Here is a 10,350-nt window from a genome sequence, read left to right as displayed (position 1 = left end):
GTCAGATTTGTAATATGTTTAACATCTTGGGCAGGTTCAAAAGGCATTTTGCTTAATTGTCAAGTTGTTTGAGATCAATAGAACAAATCGTGTAAGCACAGTGAGAGAGAGAGAGAGGATGGAGAAAGAAAAAGAGAGAGCAAGAGAAGGATACCCTTACTGACAAGGGCAATGAGCAGAAAGAAGTTAAATATGTCAATGCAGCCTCCTTTCTGGAGTTACAAAATTCATCTCTGAATGTGATAAAAATCTGATTTTATGTTTACACTGAGAATGCTATTCCATTATCCAATAATTCCATCTCATTTATGGTGATTTTATTTAAAATCTTACCATAAATCCAGTTAAGCATTGAGTTATCCCTTACGAAAGGTCTTTGGAATTATCATCTAAAGTTCAAGGCATATTTGTGGATACTTTTTACAATCCATGTGCAGGAAAATATCCAGAAAACTTCATATAAAATATGGCACACCAGCATTCAGTAATTTGTGATCCTCCAGGATCAGGTTCAAATTCTGTACCTTTGGCCAGCCAGGTGCTATGTCATGATCAAACCTTTCCATTTATCTAACAGAATCAATACCTTGGTGATGCATTCCATATCTGCCTACAATAAATAAGTCAGCTGCCCAGGGAATGGTTGTTTGCAGCCAAATGACAATCTAAGATGTACTCTGCACAGTTCTACATTTGTTTTTTTACACTGACCAAACAATTACAGCATGTGATTTATTGCAATAATAACAATGGAGGTTTAGTTCACTGTATAAACTTTCTCTTCCACCCACTCCAACTCTTTTGATTAGTCATTTTCCTTCAGCTTCTTGGGAAAGGAAACACACAACAGTCATACAAGCCCTTTAGACATATCATAGCTTAAACCCAGCTGTTATGATGACAAAGTACGCTCCTGTGTGCAATAACAAACACTGGGTCTGGTTAATAAGTGGTAAGGTTTGATCATAACATCACTTTTGTGCAGATACTATTGTGTTAATGCATTAGTCATCTTATATCCAGAAAATTAAATCATATAGAATTTGTGCTTTTGTTCGTTATTTGGGTGTTCTTTATTTAGTTGGTTACAAGATTCAGGAGCAACAATTCTTATTATTTTTATACAGTCTGCTTATTCTGATATACAGTGGTTGGACAACATACCTGGAATACCTTCTGTTCCTTTAAACCTTCAGCTAAAAAAATACTTTGGAATCAACACTTCAAAAAATGAAAATTATGAGAATTATATAGGTATAAAAATGAACACACTTAAAAGGTACTCATTTAGACACAATATATTAACTTCTTACTGTAGATACTGTATAAAAATCCAGATTTGACTGCTGAAATTCAAATCTGCGGCTTATGTCATCAGTCCTAGCAAGATCCTGCTGTACAGTATCAAATAGCAATTTGATCCATACATTCCGCTATCCAACATGATCCTCAAAATGACCCTTAACCCTAACGTTGATTGTTTTTAACCTTCAAGAGTGTTATTAGAAATCTCTGTCTCATTACATGAATTGATCTGATGAAAATCTGAGTTTTACGTGGCTACAAACAGCTGGAGAGAGAGGTCACCCAGACTGACACACTCCACAGCTTTTCTACATGAGCGATCACCTCCTGCTGCAGTAATCCCGCTGACAGACAGGCATCTTCAGACCAGGGCAGAATGGACAGTGGAGGGGTGACTTGGCTTAAATCAGGTTCTTGAACTCTTTGTGACCTTGGGGATTATTCTTCTGTATTTCATATACAGGTTGTTAAAGAAACATAATTGTCAGGCAGAGGAGGTGTTAAGACTACAAGACATTACACTGTACATAGCAGGATGTACACATTTCTTGTTAGCTCAAGTGGAGCTGGCTTATGCTGTCTTGTGCATGTTTTACTTCGTAACACATAGATAGCCAACACACCCAGCCCCACCCCCCCACACACACACCTCTCTCTCTCTCTCTCTCTCTCTCTCTCTCTCCGGGAAAGTCTATCTGAAATTACATTAAATTCTTAATGGTGTAGACAGAAAGTAATTACCATCAGTCGCAGCCCGATCCCATTTCCATATTGGCTTTATTGTAATGTCCCTGCCTTGAAATCAAACAAATAAAGACAACAATGAGAGGCCCGTGTTGGGTTACACTGGTCTAGTGAATAGGAGAGGCTACATTTCCCAAGTTATGACATCAAATACAACCCCCCCCCTCCACACACACACACACACACACACACACACACTTTGTTCATCATCTTCAATAATGCATCTCCATATTCTCTCGCTGAAAATCACTGCCTTTGATCTAAAACATCTTTCATTTGCTGTGATGCAACAAAATATAATCCAATCGCACTCTTTTGATCCTGCTGTGGATTAAGTTACTAATTTCCTTTATTCCTCCGTCCCTATTTTTCTCTCACTTTCATCCAGTTTCATCCTCAGCAAACCACGCAGAGGCTTCCAAAGAATTAACTACAGCAGTGTATTTCTGAGAAACTTATTTTTTTCCCACAACCACTAAAGATTCAATACTATCCTGTCCTGCCACCATATTTAGGTCATTCATTTGGACAATGTTGTTTTAATTACTGTTCCCATGGCTACTACAAACAAAAAAGTAAGCTAATAATTATGCGTTAGGATTAGTGTTTCTGACGTCATTCAAGATTTTTATGAGATATTTCAGATAGAATTTTCCATGTTCAGCAAATTAAATTGTGAGTATGGCACAAAATGGAAAAAAGATTTTGTGTAGACCATTTGGATACATTCAGCACATTTACAGTTACTATGTTATGATAACCAGCTGCTCATTTGTCAATCATATAGTAAAATACTATCCAGACCTCTGTGGAGACAGTATTTATTATACAGCAGGTTCATTCAATTATCATTAAAAGTCTTTAGAGATTCTGTTCTAACAGTGACAGTAACCATGATGCACTGCTCAAGATTTCTGCATCTATGGTGGGCCAGTGTCAGAGACACTATTGTTACTCAGTGTTGGTAATGTTCTTTCTTCTTAATTTTGAACACTTTTAGCTTTTCTTTTCAGCAAAAATGTAATCAGATAGTATATAAAAATGATATTTTCAAAGTTTTGCTTGATACATAAACATTTTAATTCCATCTAACAAATTATTAATTTCTGTGTTTTTCTTTTTATTCATTTCCTCAGTAAAATATAATCGCCTGTTTTGTAATACAATGATCTTGTGGAAATATACATTGAAATATTTGTATAACAAAACAATGTATTTAGGCATTAGCATGAATTATAACACATGTAAATAAGTAACCAGCTTCAATGTCACCATAGTTCCTTATTTTCATAATGATTTTAATCTAAAGCTATGAAGCTGGTAAAAACATCCATGTTTTGAACAGTGTTAAACTGTTTTTTCACAGACGTGGAATGCTTCCCCAGGCGTCACTTTTGATGTGCAATTGACAGGTCATTAGCCTAACTAGCCAGTCAGAGATGAGACACAGACTCAAGTCATTTGTTGACCTCTATGTAGTGTTGCCCAATGGAAGAACTCTTCCAGAACAAACCTGTTTTAGCTGGATTTCACAAGTGATGGAGAAAATGAAGATGCAGCATATTTTTGAACTCTGCACTCATTACGTGACAGTCTGGGCTGGTAAACAAGATTTAGTTGTTGAGGGTGTGACACGGTGCCTATATCGTCAGCAACAGGTGAGTTTTTTCATATTAATTTCAATTTTATAGTGATATATTTTCACATATTTTACTTTTAGGGACTGTACAACTGAGGCTTTGGGTCCAACATGCATCAAACTGTTCTTTGGCATTGCTTGAATTAACATGTCCATCTACCTATCTCTGACTCAGATACTAACACAGTCAAATAAACAATTTGTTTCACCACTTGTTTTAAAGTTCATTTGACTCAAAAATGTGGTTTATGGCTTTAGGCTTCCTCTGTTACCTTCACCACTGTAACCCATGGTTCACATATTGCTATAACCCACAAATTCAGACATACTGGCTTCAATTTTAGATTTTTTAGAATGTTTTTTGCACATAGTAAATATGGTCAGTTTTGTGGCCTTAGGAAGAGATCACTTCACGGTCAGTATGGAGAGGAGGATACATTATAGTGACCAGTAACTCTCAAAGTACATAAGATACATGTATGTGAGTATTGTATTGAGACAGATTAAAAATTCTGAACCTACATGTGCTATATCCTTAGACAGGTTTAGACAGGTTTTAAAAAAAATAATCTTGACCTTACATTGCATCATCTGCATGAAGTAATACTTTGGTAAGTTTCTTTAACAATTACACATTTTCTTTCTTCGTTTGTTTTTTGTCCTAATGCATTCGTCTACAGGTTCCAGACATATTGCATCTGATGATGGTAAGACAGGACCTCTTTGTCTCTTGTTAATGATCCCCTACTGAAATGTTTTAAGACATGAAAAACTCTGCTTTGAATAATAATTTGTCTAATATGTTTTTTTCCACAAAAAATTTCAATTACCTTGTTAGAAATTCTTAAAATTACATGTTCTCTTTCTCCATAACTGAAAATCTGAAAATATCTAAAAGTATTGCGTGTATCACAGAGTATACTGTGATGCATGCTTTACACTTTATTTTACAAAATTCTGTGTGAATTACAAGTTTTGCTTTCAAAAAATTAGAAAGTTAATATATTCATAGCCCTAATGAGACTGATTGAAACTTGAGTAAATTAGCCATTCCTTGGAGCAATAATGTTCACCCACACCAACTGCTGAAGTGTTTGCCTCCAGAACGATGTGCTATATTTGCTCGCACATGCTAGTGTCCAATTCAAGCAGGAGCTAAATTTCTGAAAGGAAATGAACTAACAAGTAGAGAATTTTTAATGAAACCATATTTTCTGGTCAGTTGACTACAACACCAGCTGGAATATAAGTATTTGTGTTTACAAAGGGAGCTCAGATTCACAGACCACTCACTCCCCATCCACTTGTTTTCCTTTACACTTGACCTACTCTTTGTCTCCACTTGCTCTCTTCAGACTGATATCAAACAGAGCTACAGAGACCCTCAAAGGAACCTCAGCAGTACTGATTAAGAATAACATAATGGAGTACCCAGGTAGTCAAATGGTTACCGTGTCAGCCACATAATCACAACATCCTGCTTCAAGTCCAGCTTCTTGTCTGTCTCTTCACTAGTGACTGTCAAATAAAGGCAGAAATGTCAAAAAAAATTATCTTAAAAAAAGATAGAAAAATGTAATGATCATTTTCAGCCACAGGCTGGTGATATGTCATTTCATAAGTTTCAAGGCCATATATTGGTCGCCCTTTATTTACAGTACACTAATAGGAGGCAATAAGCAGTACTTTGTAGCAATTTAGACAAAAACTAGAAATATGTTCTTTATTGGACAGTAAACAAATTCCTGATTAGAAATCGTACACCTAAATTATGCTATAATTAGAAACTGCATATAATGCCATATTAGACCAAAAATATACTATACTTACATACTATACCAAGTTATACACTAATTAGAAACCAAATAGGAGATCCTAATACACTATTAGACACCATTTTACAAGATCATAGTCTAATTAGAAATCAAATATCTACAATGTCATACCAATTCCAAAATATGCTAGTTAGATGCTATTCTACCCTTACTACAAAATTATGCTGTAATTAGACACCAAATTTAATGCTACCAACATGGACCTATCATAGCCTAATTAGACAACACAGGCTGTAATGAGACTAATTTAATGCTATATTTTATGGGGCATAGCCTTTATAATAGTCACACAAAACACTGAGAGTTCAGAGACATTTATTTGGCCTTTAGTTAACATAGTTTCACTTTCTTACGGGGTCATTTGTTGCTCATTAGAAGATAACTACCGTAAACTAAAGTCAAACCACATGAGGTGATATCTGGTCACTACTTCACATGTCCCTCATAGCCTGGATGTTCTCTGGAGTCTCGTAGAGTTTGTAGATAATAGGCTATATAGCCTAATACATGCTTCCTCAATACTCTACTCCCATACCAGTTAAGACATCAGACCATTTAATGCCATGTCACTATCCGAATCCAGTAACATTAGACTATGGAAGCTGACAGGACATTGGATCTTTATTTCCCACTGTTAGATCCCTATTTGACTTTCTTAGAGGGTAATTTGTGACACATTACAACAGAACTTGTTGTGGAAATTTTCTCTTGAGAAAGAGGCACATGGAGACATAGAGAAAGCATTAAACATTGTTACTTGTTGAAGCAGTTGTAGACACTGTACAATCCATCACATCATCAGTAACAATTATACAAATGTCCAAACACAAACAAAAATACAATTATCTTGTATTTTTGGAGAGAAAGCATGTTGTTCAGCTGGCCCTTTCTCTAAAGATTGTTAACCCAAACTAGACAGCTTCATACCTCTCCAGACGCAAAGCTAAAAACAGTCTGGTCCCTAAATGGACACTTCCACAAACCATTACACCCTCTTACAAACAAGTGTGGTCTCTAAAACAGTAGGCTTAAGACAAAGATATCTCAAGCTAACCCCAGAGGTCAGCAAGCAATCCTCAGATAGAAACAGGTTCAAGAGTTCAACTAGCCTAGGAGTAGGATTTCTTCACCAAAATGATAATGACATTACATCACATTCAGTTGATAACAAACACTGACTCCTTAGTTTTAAAACATTTCTAACATATATACAAAAGATTTATAAAATGATAACCCACTATTCAATTTTCTTTCACAAACTGTACCGTAAACTAAAGTGAAATCACATATCTGTTACTTGAGACATACACCCTCTTTGGCTGGTCCTGTACACTGTAGTCTGGTAACAAATGCTGCAGACTACTTAGACATCAGACCACTTGGACATTAGTCACTATCTAACCCTAGTAACATTATGGAAGCTGCCAGTACATTGCATCTTTATTCCCCATTGCTAGAGCCTTCTTAGACTTTCTAAGAGGGCAATTTGCGACACATTAAAATAGTACTATACTGTAAACTAAATTGAAATCACATATCTGCTACTTCAGACACACCTTTGGCTGGTCCCATGCTGGACATCCTTCCTGGGGGTCCCAGCCACGTCGAAAAATGTCCTTACCATCATCAACAGGCCTATTCAGCTGTTCTGCTAAAGTTTTGTGCACATTGTGTGTGCATTCTGCAGCTTTATACATCCTATATGATTAACAATTTGATATGCTTTATATTCTAAAATGGTCCAACCAACATCCTGTCTGCCTGGACGTCTGTTATACATCTTAACAATGTGTCACTTTCAAGATAATCCTGAAAATAAACTATACATAACCAACAATTGTCAATAATGATGTGCAACAGTATTTTATTTGGATGAACACAGAAAAGGATGATCATCAAAAGTACAGTTTCTTGTAGATAATCTAAAAATTTGAATTCTTAACTCTTTTAATTCCATATGATGCGCTTTCTCCAGTTTCCATCGAGGCACTGAAGCAGGCTAATGCTAATGCTAACTCCAGGATGTCAACAGCCACAGCTGCCAACAGTCCTCGTCAGAACGCTGTGAGGAAAACAGAGGCTCTAAATCACTGAACTCTTCATCAATATGAGCGTTACAGAATATACACACCAACATAAAAGCAAACTTACCCAACAGCATTATTTCTGCACCATTTCTGTCTTCTTGGTTCTGTTGCAAGCAGCATGTACATTGGTTGGTGCTAGATTGGATAGGCCAGAAGAAGATGTTGTATGGTAATCTTAACCTTAACCTAACCCTAACCTTAACCTTTACATAACCCTATCCTTAAGCCTAACCCTAACCACTTGAGAGAGAGTTCAACCTTCCAGCCCATGTCTAATTGTCTAATTTGATACAAAGTACGTCTTATTACGTTTTATTAGTGTACCGTAAAATAGAGTGTTATCAATATATTTAATAAACTGCACTTTTAGTCTGTTTATTTTCTTATTCTGTTCACTAAGGATGGTTTGTTGAACTTAATTTACCCCTGAAATGTCAGGATTTCTGTTTCTCTCAGCTTTTTGATTCTCCAATACTTTGAAAAGTAAAGCCAGGGATCCTCAGATGTCCCCAGAAGAGGGGCAAAAACTGACGTAAATATCAATTCTGATATTTGTTTATGTAATTTGGCTAATAATGCTTTTCAGATAGACCTGGTTCAGAACCACCAGTGTGTACAATACACATGCCAGCTCCACTGTGTACAGGGCATCCCTTGGGGTTATGGGTGTGGCTATCAATGCAACTCTAATCCTAGTCTTACCTGTCATTCAGTTTGTTTTCCTCTGTATTTAACCAGGTGGATGTGTTGGCTTCATAGTAATCATACAGTTATAGTTATCATTTTGAACATTTATCCAATATGCAAATTACCTGTTTTCTCTATCGTGCTGTAAATGTCAGCAAGACTCACTCAGAAAATATACAAGAGGAAAAAGTATCAAATTAGACTACACTGCCCTTTTCCGTTCACACTAAGAGTGAATGAGTGTTGAAAGTATATGAAGTATTGTCTAAGTAAAGTATCTCTCCTTCCACTCCTGGAAAAAAGAAGTATAAAAGCTTTTAAAGGGAGATTCCCTATATGGTCAGATTGTCTGTCTATCTGTCTAACTGAGCTGTAACATCAGTCTGAGTTAATGGAGTGCCAGATGAGCCCTCCTTGTTAATATCAGCCATTCATGCATTTCAGGAAGCTGTTTCCTCTGTCAAGGGGAACTAAGTCTGCTAACCTAATTTGGTGAAGAAAATGTGCTGCAGTTTTTCAGGAGGAAAAAAATGGTGTATCATAATTTCTCTCATTTGCCCCCTTTGATTGATGCTGATCAGTGATCTGCTACATCTTAATTGAAAAGGCATGCCATGTTTGGAGGTGGGTAGTGCAGAGGCAGAAATATGTGCTTGCAGAATTATAAATCACATATGCAGTATACTCTGTAGAGTAAGCGTACTGAGTATGTACAAAAGGAAATGAGAGTTTTGGTAGGTAAGGTGAGAGACAGACAGACAATATAGTGGGAAGGTTGATTAAAGGACAGAGAGATAGAGATATGAACAGGTGGGCAGAGAGATAAGTGCTCATGACGTGGCTCGTTTGCTCTCAGGTTTTCCTGCGGGCCCACACTCATCTGCCATATGGCTCAAGTTCAGCCAACTCTACATTCACTCATGAAAAAGTGTTGTACACAAGTGTTTGTTTCATCTGTTTTTCCAATTTAACCAAATTTATCTGTGTAAGTCAAACAAAAAGGCCTCACTTGACTGTCTATTGGAGGGAAGTGTGGTTTCTCACCTAATCCTTGAGTTAAGAGGATAGTTATTCTCCTTTTCTCCCCACATTTACAAGCTCTTTGCTGGATTCACTTTTTTGTGTGCATGCATGCACAAAATTGAGGCAATTACCCACAGTTTGAAATCCCTGGGCTGGCAATTAAAATATGGATGCAGGAAAATGAATGAATAGTATTTTTCTCTTCAACAACTTAAACTGGGTGACTTAAAGTAGTAGTAATAGTTGTAACTACTGTGTGCGTTGTGACGACCCCTAGTGTCGTCTTTCATTTGGCCTTGTGATTTACCTGCTCTGTCTCTGCAGGTGTTCGTTCAGGCAACTGGCAACACCTGAGGGCCTACAGGGTTGCAGAGTTGTTAAAGTCCGGGCTGCAGCTGTGGCACTCTCTCACCCTCCTCTGACTGCTCCCTGCTGCTGCTGCTTGCAGCTCTCTACAGGCACCTGTTTTGGTTCAGTTATGTTGCCTTAGGTTTCATACGCTTTACTTTCTTGGATCTTACAAGACATACACACATCTTACACTCATGCACACCATACACCACTAATGTTACTGATATTCACAACCCATGCCCTATATACTTAGTTAAATCTTAATTTGGCTTTAATTTGGTTTAATTGGTTGATTCAATTTCTGTTTTGTTAAAAGTTATGTGTGTCTCCCTTTTTTGTTGTGGCCACTTCAGCCAAGTCATAACAGTATCAACGTCCACATTTTGTACGCCAAACCATCCATCCTGACATCCTCCCAAAGAATTTTTGAATTTAATCACACAACTTTGCAACAGTTACAGTACTCACTTGCACCACTGCAAGAGCTTGCATATCAGGAGAACATAAGCCTATGTCTTTTTAAGCATTTAAGCAAACAACTAAGATGCTTTTTCAAGTACAGTCATCATTTGCAAAATATTCAAATGTAATGGTGGCATGTGATCTGTGTGACTTACTTACTAGAAAATTAAATAAATTAAAAACTAGTACAAAAAGTTGTGAACCAGCACATATACAA

General features: G+C 36.8%; 1 long non-coding RNA gene across 1 annotated transcript; it reads right to left on the bottom strand.

Annotated features, from left to right (window-relative positions):
• Positions 1 to 7,477: 7,477 nt before the first annotated feature.
• LOC122982349 lies at positions 7,478 to 10,095 on the bottom strand. The gene is made up of 3 exons (XR_006404001.1): positions 9,628 to 10,095; positions 7,675 to 7,745; positions 7,478 to 7,585 (listed from the first exon to the last, which is right to left on the bottom strand). It is a non-coding gene; the product is annotated as an uncharacterized LOC122982349 (long non-coding RNA).
• Positions 10,096 to 10,350: the final 255 nt, after the last annotated feature.

The sequence above is a fragment of the Thunnus albacares genome, chromosome 1, assembly GCF_914725855.1.
Source record: "Thunnus albacares chromosome 1, fThuAlb1.1, whole genome shotgun sequence".
Classification (NCBI taxonomy): domain Eukaryota; kingdom Metazoa; phylum Chordata; class Actinopteri; order Scombriformes; family Scombridae; genus Thunnus; species Thunnus albacares.
This window is presented reverse-complemented; position numbering and strand designations above follow the sequence as displayed.